The 20,362-nt window shown below is 57.0% G+C and overlaps 1 non-coding gene across 1 annotated transcript; it reads left to right on the top strand.

Annotated features, from left to right (window-relative positions):
• The first annotated feature begins 13,012 nt into the window (after nucleotides 1-13,012).
• TRNAE-UUC (transfer RNA glutamic acid (anticodon UUC)) lies at nucleotides 13,013-13,084 on the top strand. Its single transcript has one exon. It is a non-coding gene; the product is annotated as a tRNA-Glu (tRNA).
• Nucleotides 13,085-20,362: the final 7,278 nt, after the last annotated feature.

Below are 20,362 nucleotides of genomic sequence, written 5' to 3'. Positions count from 1 at the left end.
GGTCGTCAGAGGTCTGACTGGCAGCATCTTGGTTGCTTTAGCAACAGTTAATCTTCACTTCCTGGGTGCACTTGTTCCCATGTCTTTTCGTTCAGTTCTCAGAATTGTGGCAGCTCGTGTCCTGGGTACAGTCTGATCGTCATGTGGTTAACTTCTCCACCTGGGGTTTTGATGTCTGTAAGACCGCTCACAGGATGTGGCTCAGAATATCGTCTACAGACCCAGAGAGAGAACTAAAGGTCTTGACTGTGTTTAATGACTGCATTATTATTATTTAGTCTCCTCTGTCTCCCTTTGTTTCTGCATTTCTCACTTCTCTGATTAAATTTACTCTTTAAAGTCTTCCACAGGCAAAGGCAGGCAGAGAACATGGTGAGCGGGGAAGCAAGGGCCATGGGGGCCTGATCCGTCTCACCGGCACAAGAGGGTGGGGTCAGCTCTGCGTCCTCTCAGCACCCGACTCCAGCTCGGGCCCGGCCTGCAGCTCGCCTGCAGCTCGCCTGGTGTGTGCACGTCCGTACGGCATCCACATGCATCCAGACGGGGCAGGCGTGTGCGTACACCTGTGTGTGTGCCACCCCGGTGCCCGTAGGGAGAGCTGCCGTGACAGCATTCAGACAGGTAGACAGGCAGTCTGTGCGCCGAGAGTGGATGGATGGTGGCCTGGTGGGCGCGGGGGCTGGCACCGGCTACGGATGAGAAGATTCTAGAATTGACTGCAGTGACCACAGCATGTCTGAAAATACTGTCAGGTGAGGTCCAGCCTTCAGGTACCTCCTCATCTGGGTTCACCACCTAGGTCGCCCCAGCAGGCTGGGGCTGGGGCTGGGGCCTGGGCCCCTTCCCCACAGAGCACGGGGTCCAGCAAGGCAGGCAGCAAGCAGCAGGGCTCAGAGGCTGTGGAGGCAGAGACTCCAGTCTGGAGTTCAGCCCCCAGGCCTCCCCAGGAAGCAACCCCCCCATTCCGCCCACAGGCAGCTGGGTCTGCTGGAGCTCAGGCCAAGAGGCGCCCAGGACAGAGCTCAGGCTGAGGGGCGCCCAGGACGGGGCTCAGGCCGAGGGGTGCCCAGGATGGGGCTCAGCAGGAGCCGGGCTGTTGGGCTCTGGGGGGGGCCGCCCTGTGCTGGGACTGGGACTGGAGGCCGCAGGCTTGGGCGTGGTTGCAGGTGAGGGCAACCTCCCCACTGGCAGAAGTGTGGCTCCTCTCCCACTCTTGGAGCTGGAAGGTGGTCAGAGTGCAGGGCTCACCCCACTCACCACGGACACCCCCAGACACCCACACACTCAAGCCCCAGGCCTGCCTGGAGGATGGCCCCGTGAGGGACCCCCAAAGATGAAGAGGGCAGAACCCTCCCCAACCCTGGATGGAGAAGAAGTGGGCATCCCTATACCCCAGCCTGGAGGACACCTCCCCTGATGCCCTTCTCCCCGGGGCAGAAACGGTTAGAGATATATTCATTATATTTCTCCTCCTAATGGGCTGCTTACTTTATGATGTGGGGACACAAAAGTAAATTTTAAAATCAATTATACAATTACATATGTAGTAATAACCGAGTACACAGCTAATCTCCGCTGGGTCAGGACGGCAACCTTCCAATAATGCAGGTTTCATTAGGGGAAGGGCTGTTATTGCCAAGAATTACAGAAATAATGGGAGTGGGTGTATTCAGCGAGAAGTAACAAATGAGGCTGCTCGGGAGATAAGACGCAGAGTCGGCCGCTCGTCAAGAGCCTGGAGGCCGCGGACACGGTGGGTCACCCGCGCCGCCTCCGGAACAAGAATTAATTTCAGACACTTTCGGGGCTTGGTGGGGAGGGCTTCTACAGGAGCTGCGGCCGTGCCTGGCGGGGGCTCGGGGAGCAGAGGGAGTATCCTCGGCCTCCTTCCTCTCCGCGGTCCTAGCCCTGGTGGGTCCCCGAGGCTATGGGGCCCTCGGCCGTAACCCCGTCCTCTCCTCTCATAAGCCGTCTGCCCAGCCTGGATCCCCGGACACGGGAAGGAGGGCGTGGACTCAGAGCTAGGCTGGAGGGTCCTCTTGGTCTCCATGCCTGGGCCCCGCCACTCGCTCTTGCTTCGGGCCACAGGGAACGTTTGGGGTGGGCTGCGCGTGGGGGCTGCACTAGCGTCCACGTCGAGAACGGAGGCCAGGAGGGCTGAGAGGGACAGCAGGAGGGCAGCTCCAGGGAAACCCTGGCCCAGCACCTCTGGCTCCTGGACACCGAGGAGGGGGCTTTTGCAAACACCCTGTTTTACCTGCAGGGGCAGAACCCCGCTGCCTGCCCAGAGAGGAGGTGAAGTCACAAGGTTACAGCCACCAGGGCCCACCGAGCTGCGGGCTGGGCCCACAGCCTGCCTGCTCCCTGCTGCCAGGGTGTCTGGCGGGGTTGGTGGGTCAGGGGAGCCCCGGCCCCATGAAAGGAGGGCTCCGCTGGTTAAGTCTGGGGTCCTCGGAGCCGAGCAGCCATCCAGGGTCGGGACCAGTTCCAGCAGAACAGAGGGCTGAACGATAGAACCACGGAGCAGTGTCTAGTCTATGCTCAGGGCTGGGAAGACACGGCCCTGGTTGTTCCCGGTGGTGTATGCCCCGGGCTGCTGGACAGCCCTGCATGGCCAGGGCTCCTTCCAAGAGGCCACAGTGGTCTCCTCATCCTCCACCAGCCCCGCCCACGACCCTATTCTGAGACCCCGCCCATGGCCCCGCCCATTACAGCGCTCTGAGCCCCGCCCATGGCCCCACCCATGACCCCACTCTGGGGCCCCGCCCACGGCCCCGCCCACCACACCACTCTGGGGCCCCGCCCACTGCCCCGCCCACCACACCACTCTGGGGCCCCGCCCACGGCCCCGCCCACCACACCACTCTGGGGCCCCGCCCACGGCCCCACCCATGACCCCACTCTGGGGCCCCGCCCACGGCCCCACTTTGAGGCCTGGCTGGATCACAGGGTCAGTGGATGGTGGACGCCACCAGCCTTAGACCGGGGTCAGAATCGGGTCCTGCGTGTGACCAGCGGGTCACTACCAACGGGGCTCTTGGGGTCTGAGTCACGTGTCTGCGGTCGGTCCTTGGTGAGGCAAGGCCAGGCCCGAGTGAGCCTGGGTCCCTCGCGGCCTCGGAGATTCCTCCAACTCCAGGGCATCACTCTGCACTCCAGGAGAGGCCTTCCAGAAGGTTCTGCCCGACACTCACGCAGCTTTAACGCAGAGCCGAGAATGGGTCTGGGGATGGCAGGGGGGACTGGGGGCTGGATCAGGCTCCGGGTGATGCCTCGGGGAAGGGCAGGCCTCGAGCCTGCTGACCCCGCATCCGGGATTCACGGGCCAGGAGGACCCCAGTGCCTGGGTCCCCTGAGGCGTGGCTGTCCTGGGTCCGTGGGATGCTGGACTAATCTGGCCACTTTCATCCCTCTTTTGTGGGAGCTGAGGGGGCCCCGGGGGCCGGGGAGGCTTCCTCCAGATAGGCAGGTGCATGCGGCCGCCGAAGGCTATAACCAGGCCCGCCTGGGGCGAGCGGCGAGGTGGCTGGGGCTGAGATGGGAGGACAGAACCGCCCCAGTGCGATTGGATCCGCTATGATTAAGGTGCGGATCCGGGCGCATGTAAATGAGCCGCGAGACGCCAGAACGGCCTTTTCTTTCTGCGCCTGCAAATAGACTCCGATAAGGGGATCTTTGTAATTACACGGAGCTACACTGGTCAATTCTGACTTTTTAATACCTGCAGGGCCTGAGAAAGGAGAAGGCGCTGAACACATGTTCTTCTGGGCCGCGGCGGCGGGTCCCTTTGAATTCCGCCGGCTCGCGAGCCCGGCCGCCCGCGCGCCCGCTCCTTTGTGAGCGCTATCGCTCCATCACGGCGCGAGATCATTTCCAAATTAAATTTTATGGTCCATTACTTACGGCTCCGACACTGGTCTAATGGAATCTTAAATGGAACTGACTTGATCTGTGTGGGGCTGGCCTCTCAGTTAAGATGTTATTTAGTTCTAATTATCAGATAATGAACTCGGGAAATTTAATTTTTAATATTTGTATGTCAAAAGTCCATTGTGCATTGCCTGGAGACTCGAAATTAAAAGTTAACGCTGGTCCAACAGCAGCTCCGCAACATGCGCCCAAGGGCCTGGGCCAGACAGAAGCCCTACTGTGTGCAGACAGGCAGCCGAAGCACCCAGGCCAAAGAAGACCCAGGCCAGATCTTGGCACCGCAGGCCTGCAGGGCACGGTGGGAGTGGACACGGGCACCGGGCAAGGCAAGCTGGAGGCTCTGGACCCTGAGATGCCCCCTCGAGTTGAGCCCACCCTCCAGAGAGGGCCCAGGGTCAGACATGGTGGATCGGCGTCTGGACACCGACAGCCCTCCTCCCCCTGATGTCCGCAGGGCCCCCGGGGACAGTGGGAATCGAGAGAGGCAGCAGCCCCCAGGCCCTGTTCCCGATGGAGACACTGAGCCCCCGCCCCCCACAGTGGTCCTGGCCCTCACATTGAGGACGAGGGAAGCTGGGCATTTTGTCCTTCCCAGGATGAACTGGCAGCAGCTGCCTGCAGTCAGTCACAGAGCCACCTGCAGCCCAGCCCCCACAGGCTTGCTCCCTGGGGGGACCCTCGGCAGCTCTGGGGGAGCCCCCGCTCCAACCCCTGCCCACCCCTCTGGGCCCGGACCCAAGGCTGGAAGCTCCCCACTCTGGCCTGAAGTCAGCGGCTGCTAGTATTTCCAGGAAGGAGCCAATGTCTCCGTTGTCTGATTGAACCATTTCTCAGCATCACTCAGACACATGGAAAGGTCCTCTCTGCTCTGAGCGCAGTGAGGCTGAGAGGGGTTTCTCAGGGCAGCAGCAGGAGACCACCAGGAGGGCTTCCTGGAGGAGGGGACGACAACCCAGACCTGGAGGCTGGTGGGATTCAGCAGTAGACACAATCACAGATGGGGGCAGAGTGGTGGGGGGCGCGGTGAGGGAACTGAAGGATGGACAAGGGGCCAGGGTGACGGGTGAGGGTCCAGCAGTGGGGCAGCCAGGAGGGTGAGACTGGGCAGGAGATGGCTGTGGGCGGTGTGAGAGGAGGCCCGGGGACCTGGAGCAGACAGGCCAGCCTTGGTGGGAGGCGCCAACTCAGACCAGCGGATACAAGGTCACCTCGCATCCCGGTGAGGGCAGCGCTGGCCAGGCGGGGCCGGCTGCCCAGTGGTGGTCGCCAGCAGCCCTCCCCGCTGGATGCTGTGTGGGTCTCCCACCTGGTCTGCCCAGCACCCGGTTCTTCAGCAGGTCATCAGCCCCAGGGCTGAGCTGGGCCTAATTCCTTGTGTCCCCAGGCAACCTCCTGGGTGCCCCGGCCAGGTCAGCTTCAGGGACAGGCCACCACCTCCATGGTGGCCACAGGCCTGCACACCCTCACTCCCTGCGGCCAGGAAGCTGGGGGGGGGTCTCTGCCCCACCCCGTCCCCCCCGCTGTGTTCCGTGCGGCCCCCCTGGCACTGCGGCCACAGCTCCCTAGTCCGGGTCCACCAGCCGTCCCAGGCTCGCCTTCTGGGGCCCAGGAGGTGGACGTGCTCATCTTTACCTTCGTTTTCTCCAAATTCACAAAGTTCCCTGAGCTTCTGAAGACGCGAGAGAAAGAGTAACTTCACCCTTCTCATGCAAGACAGAGCCCTGCCTGGTGTGGGCACAGACATCTCCCAGGGGGGGCACGGCCGTCACCTGTTGGGGGCACAGCTGTCTCCCAGGAGGGGCCCAGCCATCTGCGCCCCAGAGCAGTGGGGCCACCCTGGCAGGGAAGCTGGGCCAGCCTTCCGGCCTCCGGGCCCTGCGGGGTGGTGGCGCTCATGGCTCCTTGGTGCTGCAGTCCGTCATTTCACCGACTCGTCCAAGAGCCAACCCCGAGCCAGTCCTCTCTCCGCCACACGCGTGTAAGGGACACCCGACCCGTGTTCCCTCCTACCCCTCTTGGCCTCGAGCCTGGGCGCCCGGGGTCCTCTGTGCCCACCTGAGGCCAGCTCCCAGGAGGCGCCCTTCGCCCAGGAGGTGGGCCCCCCTCAACCCTGGGGGACGGGAGCCCCCGCTCTTACAGTCGTCATGAATGACCCTTCACAGCAAATTGCCCTGCTTGACCCTGGGTGGGTCCTGCTCCCGACGGGACGCAGACAAGTACAGCTCACACCGTATGCTTGTTTTCACACTTCCTCACTGCAGTGAAACACACGACGTAAGCGTGTCCTCTGAGCCACCTTGGTGCACGGAAGGCGTTGCGTGCAGCCCTGGCCGCCGTCCAGCCCAGAGCCTCCACAGCATGAGGCTGGGACTCGGTCCCCTTCAAACAGACGCCCCCCCCCCCCCTGCAGCCCCGGGCCCCCGCCACTCTCCGTCTGTCTCTGTGACTGCTCTGTGACCGATCTCCTGAACGTGGAGGCGCGGTGTCCGTCCTTTGTGACTGAACGATGCCTCTGAGCCCCACTGTGTGGATGGACCACACGCACCCGTCCATGGACACGTCCTGGCTCTTGTGAGTATCGCTGCTGCAAAGACGGGTGCACAAGCCTGTCCCTGCTTCCATTCTTCCGGATTTATATCCAGAAATGGAATTGCTGGAAGTGTGAACCTGAAAGTATTAGTCGCTCAGTTGTGTCCCACTCTTTGAGACCCCATGGACTGCAGCCCACCAGGCTCCTCTTGCCTGAAGAATCATGGGATTCTCCAGGCAAGAATACCAGAGTGGGTTGCCATTCCCTTTTCCAGGGGATCTTCCCGACCCAGGGATTGAACCCTGGTCTCCTGCACTGTGGGCAGATTCTTTACTGTCTGAGCCACCAGGGAGCTGATGGAACCTGTGGCAATTCTCTGTTTGCATTTTGAGGAGCCTCCATGCTCTTGCCAGCACCGCACCATTTACATTCCCGCGCACAGGGCACAGGGCTCCCGTTTCCCCACACGCCACCTCAGCTTGTTTTTTTCTGTTTTGTTCTTTTTGTTTCTTTTGTTTTAATAGTAGCCTAATGACTGTGACTCAGATCATGAACTCCTTATTGCAAAATTCAGACTTATATTGAAGAAAGTAGGGAAAACCACTAGACCACTCAGGTATGACCTAAATGAAATCCCTTACAGTGGAAGTGACAAATAGATTCAAGGGATTAGATCTGATAGACAGAGTGCCTGAATAACTATGGACGGAGATTCGTGGCATTGTAGAGGAGGCAGTGATCAAGACCATCCCCGAGAAAAAGAAATTCTGAAAGGCAAAATTGTTGTCTGAGGAGGCCTTTCAAATAGCTGAGAAGAGAAGAGAAGCCAAAGGCAAGGGAGAAAAGGAAAGATATACCCATCTGAATGCAGAGTTCCAAAGAATAGCAAGGAGAGAGAAGAAAGGCTTCTTCAGTGATCAATGCAAAGAAATAGAGGAAAACAATAGAATGAGAAAGACTAGAGATGTCTTCAATAAAATGAGAGATACCAAGGGGACATTTCATGCAAAGATGGGCACAATAAAGGACAGAAACAGTATGGACCAAACAGAAGCAGAAGATATTAAGAGGAGGTGGCAAGAATACACAGAACTATACAAAAAAGATCTTCATGACCCAGATAACCAGGATGGTATGATCATTCACCTTGAGCCAGACATCCTGGAGTGCAAAGTCAAGTGGGCCTTAGGAAGCATCACTACTAACAAAGCTAGTGAAGGTGATAGAATTCCAGCTGAGCTATTTAAAGTCTTAAAGATGATGCTGTTAAAGTGCTGCACTCAATATGCCAGCAAATTTGGAAAATTCAGCAGTGTCCACAGGACTGGAAAATGTCACTTTTCATTCCAATCCCAAAGAAAGGCAATGCCAAAGAATGCTCAAACTACTGCACAATTGCAGTCATCTCACACGCTAGCAAAGTAATGCTCAAAATTCTCCAAGAAAGGCTTCAACAGTATGTGAACTGAGAATTTCCAGATGTTCAAGCCGAATTTAGAAAAAGCAGGAGAACCAGAGATCAAATTGCCAACATCCATTTGATCATCGAAAAAGCAAGAGAGTTTCAGAAAAACATCTACTTCTGCTTTATTGATTATGCCAAAGTCTTTGACTGTGTGGATCACAACAAACAATAGAAAATTCTTCAAGAGATGGGAATACCAGACCACCTTACCTGCCTCCTGAGAAATCTGTGTGCAGGTCAAGAAGCAACAATTAGAACAGGACATGGAACAATGGACTGGTTCCTCACTGGGAAAAGAGTACGTCAAGGCTGTATATTGTCACCCTGCTTATTTAAGTTATATGCAGAGTACATCATAAGAAATGCTGGATTGGATGAAGCACAAGCTGGAATCAAGATTGCCGGGAGAAATATCAATAACCTCAGATATGCAGATGAAACCACCCTTATGGCAGAAAATGAAGTGGAACTCTCAGAAAATGAAAAGAATCTCTTGATGAAAGTGAAAGAGGAGAGTGAAAAAACTGGTTTAAAACTCGACATTCGAAAAACGAAGATCATGGCATCTGCTCCCATCGCTTCATGGCAAATAGATGGGGAAACAGTGGAAACAGTGACAGACTTTCTTTTCTTGGGTTCCAAAATCACTGCAGATGGTGACTGCAGCCATGAAATTAAAAGACACTTGCTCCTTGAAAGAAAAGCTATGACCAACCAAAACAGCATATTAAAAAGCAGAGACCTTACTTTGCTGATAAATGTCCATTTAGTCCAAGCTGTGGTTTTCCCAGTAGTTATGTATGGATAAGGTAGTTGGACCATAAAGAAAGCTGAGCTCTGAAGAACTGATGATTTCAAACAGTGCTGTTGGAGAAGACTCTTGAGAGTTCCTTGGACTGAAAGGAGATCCAACCAGTCCATCCTAAAAGCAATCAGTCCTGAATATTCATTGAAAGGACTGATGCTGAAGCTGAAACTCCAATACTTCGACCACCTGATGCAAAGAACTGACTCACTGGAAAAGACTTTGATGCTGGGAAAGATTGAGGGCAGGAGAAGGGGATGACAGACTCTGAGATGGTTGGATGGCATCACCGACTTGATGGACAAGCTCCTGCAGTTGGTGATGAACAGGGAAGCCTGGCATGCTGCGGTCCATGGGGTCGCAAAGAATCAGACACGACTGAGCAACGGAACTGAATGGGTGTGAGGTGGTATCTTCCCATTGTGGTTTTGATTTTTGTTTCCCTGACAATTAGCGATGTCAGCATCTTTTCATGTGCTTGTTGGCTATTCATACATCTTTCCTGGAGAAATGTCTAGTCAAGTCCTTTGCCCATTTTTATTTTTTTAATGTGTTTTCTTTGGGTTGTGCTGGGTCGTCGTTGCTTTTGCGTGGGCTTTAGTTGTGCCTTCCCAGCGCGGTGGTTCCTCTTGCTGTGGAGCGCTGGTCCTAGGCACGCAGGGCTCAGCGGTTGTGGCACACATGTTTAGCTGCCCCGTGGCACAGGGAGCCTTCCTGGGCCAGGGGTCGAGCCCATGTCCCTTGCCCTGGCAGGTGATTCTTTTCTGCTACATCACCAGAGAAGTCCCATTAGTAATTGTGAATTTTTAAGAGTTCTCTACATATCCTGGATATTAATTTGATAAATAATTTGCAAATATTTTCTTGCATTCTGGGGATTGCCTTTTCACTCTCTTGATAATGTCCTTTGATGTAGAAAAGTTTTAATTTTGATTACATCCCGTTTATTTTTTTCCTTGCATGAGCTTTAGGTGTCATATCCAAATGAGACATCACTCAGTGAGAGTGAGGAATCACCGCCAAACCTGAAGCCATAAGTCTTCCCCTATGCTGCCTTCTAATAGTTTCATGATTTTAGCTCTTACTTTAGGTCCTTGAGGGTGTTCCCTGGTGACTCAGACCGTAAATAATCTGCCTATAGTGCAGGAGACCCAGGTTTGATCCCTGGTTCGGGGAGTTTCCCTAGAAAACGAAATGGCTACCCACTCCAGTATTCTGGCCTGGAGAATTCCATGCACAGAGGAGCCTGGTGAACTACAGTCTGTGGGGTCACAAACAGCTGGACACAACTGAGCGACTAACACTTCACACTTCACTTAGGTCCTTGATCCATTTCAAGTTAGTTTTGAATTGATTAATTCATTAGCTTATTTCTGGCTGTGCTGCGTCTTCGCTGGTGCTCAAGGGTTTTCTCTAGCGGTGGTGCACGGCTTCTCGCTGAGGTGGCTCCTCTCACTGCAGAGCACAGGCTGCGGCAGTTACAGGTCCCGGGCTCTACAGCACAGCTCGGGCGTCGTGGCCCACGGACTTCATGGCTCCTCGGCACGTGGGACGTTCCCGGACCAGGGATTGAACCTGTGTCCCCTGCACTGGCAGGCGGGTTCTTATCCCCTATGCCACCAGAGAAGCCCCATTTCACGCTAACTTTTGTATTTGATGTGAGGTAAGGATCCAGTGTACACGTGCACATCCAGAGTTCCCAGCGCCATTGGGTGAAAATGTCGTAGCCATGCATTCCGGGAAACAAACTCACTCAGAAGGACGATGCAGATAGTGAAGAGCAGATTATTACACCGGCGGGCCCAAGGCAGAGTCTCCTGTTAGCCAAGGACCCCGACCAGCTCCTGTGAACATCTTTTATACCCTATATGTACCTGCTCAAACCCATCTCCCCAAATTCCTTGAAACTTGCATAGACAAAGAGACGTAGATACAATCACAATAGCCCGTCACTCATGCGTCATGTGCTTAAACAGTTAAACCATTGGTCATTAAGCTGTAAGCCCGAGGTTGCACTCTGATAAGTATAGGGAAAAAATGATGACCTGTCCAGAGACAGGGGTGATTAGTACCTGCTTTCTCTTAGGTGATGAGTAACCTTGGTGCGACTCTCAAGGTTCCTTTGTCCAGAGGGGGTCTTACCCTTCTGCTGGTGTTGGTTTCCAGAGACACTGAGCACAGAGCTCAGAGTCCGCGGAAAAGGCGGCCGAGCATGGCCAGCGTTGAGCAGGCCTAAGGTGGAGTCAGGCCCTGCGGTCTCCTCCTTCACAAAGGCTGTCCTTTCCTCTCCCCCATCAAGCGGGCGTGGCGCCCGTTGACGGCGGCCTTCCCGCGTGTGTGCGGGTCTGCCTTGGGCCTGGCTTCTGCCCCCTTGGTCTGTGTGTCTGTCTTTATGCTGATGCCACATTGTTTCGATCGTTGTAGTTTTGTAATAAGTTTTGACATCACGACCCGCGAGCCCTAAAACGTTGTTTTCTTTTTCAAGATTTTGAGTACTGGGGTCCCTTGAGGTTCCATATGAGTTTCAGGATGAAATTTTCTATTCCTGCAAAAAGTCTTGTTGACATTTTGATGGGGATTGTACCATATCTATAAATTGTTTTGTATGGTATAGCCATCTTAACAATAATGAATATTCTAATCCATGAACGTGGGATATCTTCACATTTATTATGTCTTCCTTAATTTCTTGCAGCAATACTTTGCAGTTTTAAAAGTATAAATCTTTTACTTCCTTGATTAAGTTTATTTCTACGTTTTATTCCTTTTGGTGCTACTGTAAATAGAATTGTCTTAATTTCCTTTTAGGATTAATCATTGTTAGAGAATAGAAATCGCCATGATTTTTCAAACACTTTAAAATTAAACCATAGTTTTAAAAGCACATAAAAAAATAACCATACTTCTCAATTGTCACAAAATTCAATCTGTGTGTCCATCTCCAGGTCAAGAAATAGAATGCCATTAGCCACCCAGTGCCACCTCCCAGCCACTTCTGTTCTCCCCACAGGTGGCCGGTATCTCGGTTCCCAGCTCCACAATTCATTAGCTTGTCTGGAACTTCACACAGAAGAATCATGCAGTGAGTAAGCGTGTCTTCCTGCTTCGTGCAGGAAGCTTGTTAGTGGTACGGGTGTGGCAGGGGGTCATTCATCTCTTGAGGAAAACTCACTGTGTGACGACTCCATGAACAAGTTTTCACCCTACTTTGCTGCCATCTGGGCATTTCTACTTTGGGGCTCTTCCAGGCAGCGCTGCTGAGAAATTTCTGCACACGTCTTGTGGTGAACACGGGTGTGTTTCTGCTCAGGGATGCACCTGGCGGGATGTGTGGGGGGGAAGCATCTGTTTCGCTTTTGTCAGCGTCGCCCGATCATTTTCAGCATGCTTGTGCCAAGCGACACGGCCGCAGCGAGTAGGAGTCCAGGGCTCCGAAGCGGCGGCTGGCCCACGGGCCTCGCGCACACGCCCCTTCCCCGCCCCACGTTAGTGACGGCATGTCAGCCAAGTGGGAGCATCTACCCCATGGAAGCTGCGGACACGGGAAGTCAGGGCTCCCTTCCCTGGAGGACGGGAGCGCTCACCAGCGCCTCCCTCTGCGTCCTCGCCTCCCCTGGTGTTCTCTGTCTTTTCCTTCTCCGCTGGCAGGGGTGTGTGGTCCTGTATCATGGCGGTTTTGATGTGCTGTGTGTGAGTGCGCTCAGTCGTGTCCAACTCTGCGGCCCCGTGGACTGTAGCCCACCAGGCTCCTCTGTCCATGGGATTCTCCAGACAAGAATACAGGGATGGTTTACCATTTCCTCCTCCAGGGGATCTTCCTGACCCAGGGATGGAACCCATGTCTCTTGGGTCTCCTGCATTGCAGGTGGATTCTTTACCCACTGGGCCACCTGGGAGCCCTTGAAGTGCTGGGCCAGCCTACAGGTGACGCCCAGCACTTTTCCCCGTGTTCACGAGTTGGCCGAGGTCCCCACTGTGATGCGGGGTCGGGACGTCCTGTAGGTTTGGGGCCACGCTCTGCTGCCGTGATGACACGACCCCGGATGACGAGGTGTGCAGACGCCATCCTCAGTGCCTGGCGGCGCTCTTGAGGACTGAAAGCTCTGAACTTCTGAGTGTAATTAGTACATTGCGTTGTAGGATTCATGACACGTTTGCTTACTCTGAGACCACAAAGCTTCTTTCTGTGTGGGGTCAGAGTTTGCTTTTTTCCACGTCGATGTCTGTTACTCACCACTCACCACCTACTGAAAAATGTTATTTTAAAATATGGCCAGCGAGTTCCCTGGTGGCCTAGCGGTTAGGATTTGGTGCTTTCACTGCCATGGCCCGGGTTCAATCCCCGGTCGGGGAGCTGAGATTCCCGCAAGCCACCCAGCGGTTATCCAGAAACAAACAAGAAAAATGACTAGCTTTAAGTATTTCTATTATTATTGATTTCACTCTGGATGCAGCTTTGCGCCCTCCCTCTATGTACACACACACATAGATATATATTTTGGATATGCTGACCGTCTAAATATTGACACTTCACTGTGAACTTCCTAAAACCAAGGGCATTCTCTTACGTAACCACAGTGTACGCATCAATATCAGGACATCAACATAACAGTAAAATACTGTCATGTAACCTGGTGATCGAGTCGGTCACCCGTCCCGTTAGGGGGCTTGCTGCTCTATCTGTCTGCCGGCCCCCTCCCCCAGCAGCCAGCGGCCCTGAGGTTGAGGAGAGCGCCCGCCCCGGACAGCAGCGGGGTCCTCGCTGGTGAAATGTCCATTCAACTCCTTTCCCCGTTTCCTCTGGGCTCACCCTCAGCTGTGACGTTTTCGGGGTCCTCTGTACACGCGATGTGGGCCTCTCACCAGGCATGTGTGTCGCACCTTCTCTCGTCCTCTGGGATGTCGCTCAGAGCACAAAAGTCTCTAATTTCAATCAGGTCCCATTTACCTGCTTTTTCCTTAGATGTGCTCGTGGTGCCACATCCAAGGCACCAAGGCCGCCTCACCCAGCCCGTGCTGAGTCCTCCTGCGGGACGGCGGCTGCAGTGGCAGAGCAGGGGGCACTCGGGCTCTGGGTCAGCAGCAGCCCCGAGGAGAAAGGGCTTTTCTGTGAAAGCCAGGAGTTGGAGGAGCAGGGACTGCCCGAGATAGTGGGGCGCAGGCTCCAAGGGCGGCCCCCCTCCCCACCACCCTCTCCCACCACAGATCCCATCATCCAGGCCCTGCTGTTGTTCCGTTGCTCAGTCGGTATGTCCTGTCTGACTCTTTGCGACCCCATGGACTGCAGCACACCAGGCCTCCCTGTCCATCACCAACTCCTGGAGTTGACTCAAACTCATGTCCATCAAGCCGGCGAGGCCATCCAACCATCTCATCCTCTGTCGTCCCCTTCTCCTCCTGCCCTCAATCTTTCCCAGCATCAGGGTCTTTTCAAATGAGTCAGCTCTTTGTATCAGGTGGCCAAAGGATTGGAGCTTCAGCTTCAGCATCAGTCTTTCCAGTGAATATTAAGGACCAATTTCCTTTAGGATGGACTGGTTGGATCTCCTTGCAGTCCAAGGGACTCTCAAGAGTCTTCTCCAACACCACAGTTCTAAAGCACTGCCCACCAGCAAATCCTAGAAGGACCCACCTTGTGGGAGGGAAGAAACCTGTATCTTCCAGTTTAAATTCATGCTTTTTTTTTTTTTTTTTTTCTGACTACAGGCACAGCTTGCAGGATCTTAGTTCCCTGACTAGGGATCGAACGCCGGCCCTCAGCAGTGAAAACTTGGAGTCTTAACCACTGGATCACCAGGGAATTCCCTCAAATTCAAGGTCTTAATTGTAATCAATACCCAGAAAAACAGTTGGATGCCGGCCACAGTATCCTTCACCAGAATGAGAGCCACGGAGGGGCCCAGGCAGACCCAGGGGCTGTCAGGCTCTGCCTGCAGGTAGCCCTAGGTTATGGATCGGCCGCTCTGCCAATGAACAGGCCCGTGGCCACAACCCTCCCGAGTGAGCGGACGGGGGCAGCCCCCGAACACCGTAAATCATGTCCTTTCTGCCACCAGGTCCAGGCGGGGCCCCTCCGCAAGGACCAGCGTCCGCATGCCCTAAATCCCGACGCTGGTGACTGATGCCCCTGCTTCCCACACGCCGGCTCCGCCATCTGCTTACAGGGAGACATAAACTTGGAATAAGCGTGTCCCGCTGATTTTAACTGGGCTAATTTATAGCTCACAAGCAGAGGAGCGGGATCCGCGGCAAGTTCTTCAGCCACTGGGGAGCCTGCAGCCCGGCCGCGTGTGCGATCGCGCCCGATAAGGTCGGCGCGGACGACGGCGCGGCCGGCAGCCCCCCGAAAGCACCGGGGAGAAGAGCCCCGCACAGCGCCTCCGCAGGGGGATTTATTCCAGAGTTAAACACTCCCAGCCCCAACAGAAGCCTATTCATTTTCACAATCAGCTTTCTTCCCCGTTGTAAACAGGCTCTTTCTAAAACTTGTGCATGATTTTAATTACAGATAAGTTTCTCTTTAAAGGCCAGGCATTCACGCCCAGGCTGCCGCGCTGAATCCGATACATCTCCATGTTTCCTGTGTCCAGCTGGTGTAGCGGCCAGGGGGGCCTCCGACCTGACTGGCATGCAGGCAGCCTCCAGGTTCTGGGTGTCCCCGGGCCCAGGGGCACGATGAGGGAGCCACAGGGGGCTGTGGAATCCAGACCCTCCAGCACCTGAGCTCGTGCTGGGGTGTGCGGGGGGTGGGAGCAGCTGGGCTGCTGCTGCCCAAGGGGGAGGTGGCCTCAGGCCCCACGTGCCGCCCACCTGGACACAGAGCAGGTGGCTGGCTTTCGGTCCAGCTCTGGAGCCAGCTCCGGGCCACCTCTTCCGAGAAGCCTCCCAGACCTGGCCTTCTGCAGCCCCTCCTGGGGGTCACCACTGCCTGTCCCCCGCCCAGCACGTCCATCACCCCCCGCCCGGTGGGGGTCTCTGCTCCCCCACGGAGAGTGCTGAGGGCCCCACGTGGAGCCCAGGGCGAGGCTCACAGAGGGGCACAGAGGAAGGTGTTTGGCAAAGACATGCTTGTTCTCAGTGCTGGCGACCCGGGGCCTCTCGGAGCCTCCACCCGGAAGCGCTGCCCGTGGTGGGGGACCTTGGCTGAGCACAGGAACAGGTGGTGTGAGCTTGTGGGGTGCTCCGGTGTGTTGGCGGGGAGAGGGGGCCATCCTGGCAAGACAGAAACGCCACTCGATCCCCACAGGACAGAAAGGAGAGCCAGGCCGGAGCCAGGGCGTGTGCACACTTGTGCACACATGTGCACATGTGAGAGTGAAGCGTGCACACGTGTGCATGGAGCCTGACCTCACCCCAGACTGCCCGCAAGCCTGGTCAGCTTTGCCGTGGGTTATGAGCAACTTGGGTTTGAAGGAAAGCAGTTTTATTGATAGAAAAAGATGACAACCAAAGCTGAGCTGCAGACTCAGTGCTCGGCCATCAGCCCGAGGGGTCCTGACGCCAGAGGCACCCCACCCCCCCTCATTGAGGGCCTGGCGGAGCCGCCGCGGCCACGATTTTTCAGCCGTAAATGACACCGGCAAGCCCTCACCCTGTGTTACTGCGGCTTCGCCCGTAATAACTTTAAATCCCATTATGATCACCTCACTTTACAACATGCTCTGGCCCCAGGATCAATATATCAAGAGAGCCGATTGCCAGTTACAATCCGGCCAAGATGGCTGGAGCCCGCCTGGGCGGCCACAGGCGGAGGCCACGGGGGCCTGGCCCGGCCTCCCTGCGCCAGGGCAGAACCGGGGGTTGTGGGGGGGTCCACAGGAGACACACAGGGCCCTCTGACAGCTCTCACGGGGGTCAGCACACAACGTGGCCCTGGCCTGCCTGTTCCTCCCGCTTCCCAAGCTCGTGGGTCCCTTGGGAGGGGAAGGCCAGCACTGGGCCCCCGTCCCCAGGGCGAAGCAGCTACACGTGGCCGGACCCTCCCTCAAGGGCCCCCAGCTGCAGGTGCTGTGGGGCGGAGGCCCCCACAGGCCTGGCGCAGTCTCCGGGGGCTCATAGCCTGGCAAGGCGGCCAAATTGAGGCCACCAAGAGACGATTCAAACCAGTCCATCCTGAAGGAGATCAACCCTGAATGTTCACTGGCAGGACTGATGCTGAAGCTTTGGCCGCCTGATGTGAAGAGCAGACTCCTTGGAAAGCTGGGAAAGATTTAAAGGGGGAGGACAAGGGGATGACAGAGGATGAGATGGCTGGATGGCATCACCGACTCAATGGACACGAGTTTGAGTGAGCTCAGGGAGATGGTGAAGGACAGGGAATCCTGGTGTGCTGCAGTCCATGGGGTCGCAAAGAGTCGGACGTGACTTAGCAAATGAACAATAAGAGACAATTCAGCCTTCACTAGAAACGCTACGAAATTGACAGTCCTCTCCTGTTGGCCTCGTGGGGGAACAGAGACGCGAGGACACAGGCCCCTTTCTTATAAGCTCGATATCCTCTTGCCGCACGACCCAGCAACGACGTCCCTCAGTGCTTCCCCGGGGGAAGTGGGAACACGTCTCTTCAGAAAGCTGCCCACGGGTGTTTATAGCAGCTCTGTTCTCAGTTGCAGGAGCCTGGAACCAGCCAAGGCCTCCTTCAGAAGGTGAATGGATAAGTAAACTGTGGTCCATCCAGACAGCGGAGCATCACTCAGCCACGAGAAAAGAGCTGACAGGGCGTGAGAGACGTGGAGGAACTGTCAGCGCGTACGACGGTGGAAGAAGCCGATCCAGAAGCCCCGCACGCTGCGATCCGCGCCTGTGACGTCTGGAGAAACCTGTGCAGACGGCGCAAGGAGCAGCAGTTGCCAGGGGCGGAGGGCGAGAAAGACAGGCCCCCCGAGGAGTCCTAGGGCCGTGAGCCTGCTCTGAGTGACGCTGTCCTGGAGGACACTCGTCACTGTGTTCCTGTCCAGGCCCCCAGGAGGCACAGCACCAGTCCCGAGCCTCGTGGAAGCCATGGTGGAGGCCGTGGTGGAGGCTGTGGTGGAAGCCGTGGTGGAAGCCGTGGGCTATGGGAGGTGATGGTCAAGACCAAAGCTGCCTCTGGGGGCGTGTTGATGGCAGGGAGGCTTGGGGGGCTACTGGGGGGAGGTGGGGTGAGTGGGAATTTCTGTACATCTGCTTGATGCTCTGCGAGCCCAAAACTGTTCTAAAAATCATTGATTTAAAAATGCAGGTGAACAAATACTATGAGAGGGCAATTTTCTCCCATTTCTGAGGCCTGCCCTCATCAGTGGGTGGAGACAGGAACCGGGCTCCCTCAGGCACAGGTGACACCCCGAGAGCCCAGTCCCTGGGGACCCGCCCCCCTCACCCCACAGGCGGGGTCTCCAAGCAGCATCAGTCCAGCAGAGCTGGCCCGGCAGTGCAGTGATCTCCTGGAGCAGGGGACCCTGCCCGGCCCTGTGGGGAGGGGGTGAACAGCCAAGGCCCCAAAGGCAGAAAGAGGGGGCCCTCTCACCCCAAATAGCCAGGACCTCAGACCCCTGCTGCGGCCACCGCCATGTACGTGCGTCGTATGAGGGCCACTATGAAAGGCACAGGCGGGCACACACAGGCACACACCCGGGGCTCACGTTCATCTGCCTGCATGCGCACAGGCCCCGTAGACACGGCCCCCATGCAGGCCCACACCTGCCAGGCATGCAAAACCAGCCCAGCTCAGGAGAGTGCAGGCGGGCCGTGGGTGCCTATGTGCCCAGGAGCTGCGGCGTGCCAGGGGGCACCACACCCCTCCCTCCTGCCCTGCCAGTCCCTGGGCTGGGGCTTGGCCTCCGGGACAGCCCCAGGGGCGTGTCACGTCCCAGCGGCCAGCCCCAGAGCTGCCCCGTGTGGCTGCAGTCAGGGCCACGAGGGCCTGCCCCAGACTCTCAGATTTGGGGCCAGCCTCCTGCCCCAGTCTCTGATGTCGGCTCCCTGGCTCCCTGGGGCTCACCTGGGGTCTGAAGTTTTGGTGAGTCCCGGCCCGGCCTGGGAAGGACTGTCTTTTTTGGGCCCAGAGGTGTGGTGAGTGGCCTGTCACTCCAGGCTGGTGGGCATCTGCCCCAGCTGTGCTTCCACAACACACAGGGGCAGCCCCGAGCCGTGGGAGGCAGAATCTGACCTGACACGTGGAGCCTGAGCGCTTCTGTCCACCGCTCTGCCCCCAGGGAGCCCCTTGTGTGCTGGGACTGCTGCGGCGGTGGGGAGGAGGGTGGTGCACCCATCCCCACAGAGGCAGTGGAGGGGCAGCGATGGGCCGGCATTGAGATACTGAGATATGAGGGCCCAAGGGCCAGGGGCCCGGGGTGCAGGCAGGGTGTCCGGAGCAGAGGGGAGGGGCCTTGGCCACGGAGGGGCGCCCTGCTGGGTGCTGTGGGGGGGCCCACCATTACCACCATGACCACCAGGAGCATGGTCAGAGACCTGCCACCTCCCCCCAGCCCCACCTCCCACCATCCCTCCCCTCTTCCAGCCCACATCCCCTCTCCGGGTCCAGGTAGGGGACAGGACACAGGACTGGAAGGGGCTGCAATCAAGTAGGCGGGGAGGGGGCCCCGGCGGATGGAGACAGGCCCAGGGGGTCGCCGGGTGGTCTCTCAGCAGGGTCTCTGCAGGACCCTCTGAGCCGCGGTACATGGGGAGGGGCCGAGGGGGCCAGAGGCTGACCTGCGTGGCCAAGCGCCCAGGGCCTGGGGAGGAGCCGCTTGCTAGACCCAGGGCCCTCGGCTGCGGGCTGAGGCGCCCGGCACCAGGGGTGGGCTCAGGGGTGGGGGGGGCGGCCCCTCCCTCCCTCCCTGCCCGCCGTCTTCAGTGATTTGGAAGTGTAGAAAATGGGATTATCCAGGAACAGATGTGCACAAAAGGGGTGAAATGGAAAGTGGTACCGCGGGCCAGCCTTTGATTACCTCTGACTGCCGCGCTGTCCCAGCCCGGTGGGGACGCGGCCCAAGCCAGAGCCCTGCCGAGGCGCCTCATTGAAATTGAATTGATACTTTGTGAACTTCATTTGCGAATAATGTGATCTGACAGGGACAAATGTGACGGGGAATTGTTTTCAAACCTGCTCCAAATGAAACTTATTACTGGGTAAGTGCAGACGCCTTTGTCTGGCCGCCCCCTTCCCTGGGCCGGGCCCTGAATATGCATCAGCCTGGCGGTAATTGAATTGATGACGGGTGGGGGGGGCGAGGGGGGGCGGGTGGTACCCTCCCCAGGCCGCGGGTCGGTGGGCCCGGTACCCGCCCAGCCCTCACGCCCGCTGGTGGCCCCGCGGCCTCTTCAGGCCTCGACGTCTTACATATTAATTTCCCCTCGCCGAGCGGAGCTCAAACCCAGTTAGCGGGATTGATGAAGGAGGCGAAAGGAGAGGACGCACGCTGATTCCACCTTTTCAGCTTCGATTAGCTCGGCCCGGAGTTATCCCCGTCAGAGCTCCATTACTGGCGGGCGGCCCGCGAGGCTGCAGGCTTCCCGGCCATTATGCCCCCGCGCCCGCCCAGTCGCAGGCCCGGAGGAGGCACCGCTACTGCCCGCCTGTGGGCCGGGGGGGCTTCTCTGCCGTCCTCAGGCGGCCCTGGGGTCCAGCCCTGCAGTGGTGATGAAAGCT

The sequence above is a fragment of the Bubalus kerabau genome, chromosome 7, assembly GCF_029407905.1.
Source record: "Bubalus kerabau isolate K-KA32 ecotype Philippines breed swamp buffalo chromosome 7, PCC_UOA_SB_1v2, whole genome shotgun sequence".
Taxonomy (NCBI): domain Eukaryota; kingdom Metazoa; phylum Chordata; class Mammalia; order Artiodactyla; family Bovidae; genus Bubalus; species Bubalus kerabau.
Note: the sequence above shows the minus strand (reverse complement) of the source record. Positions and strands in the feature narration are given on the sequence as shown.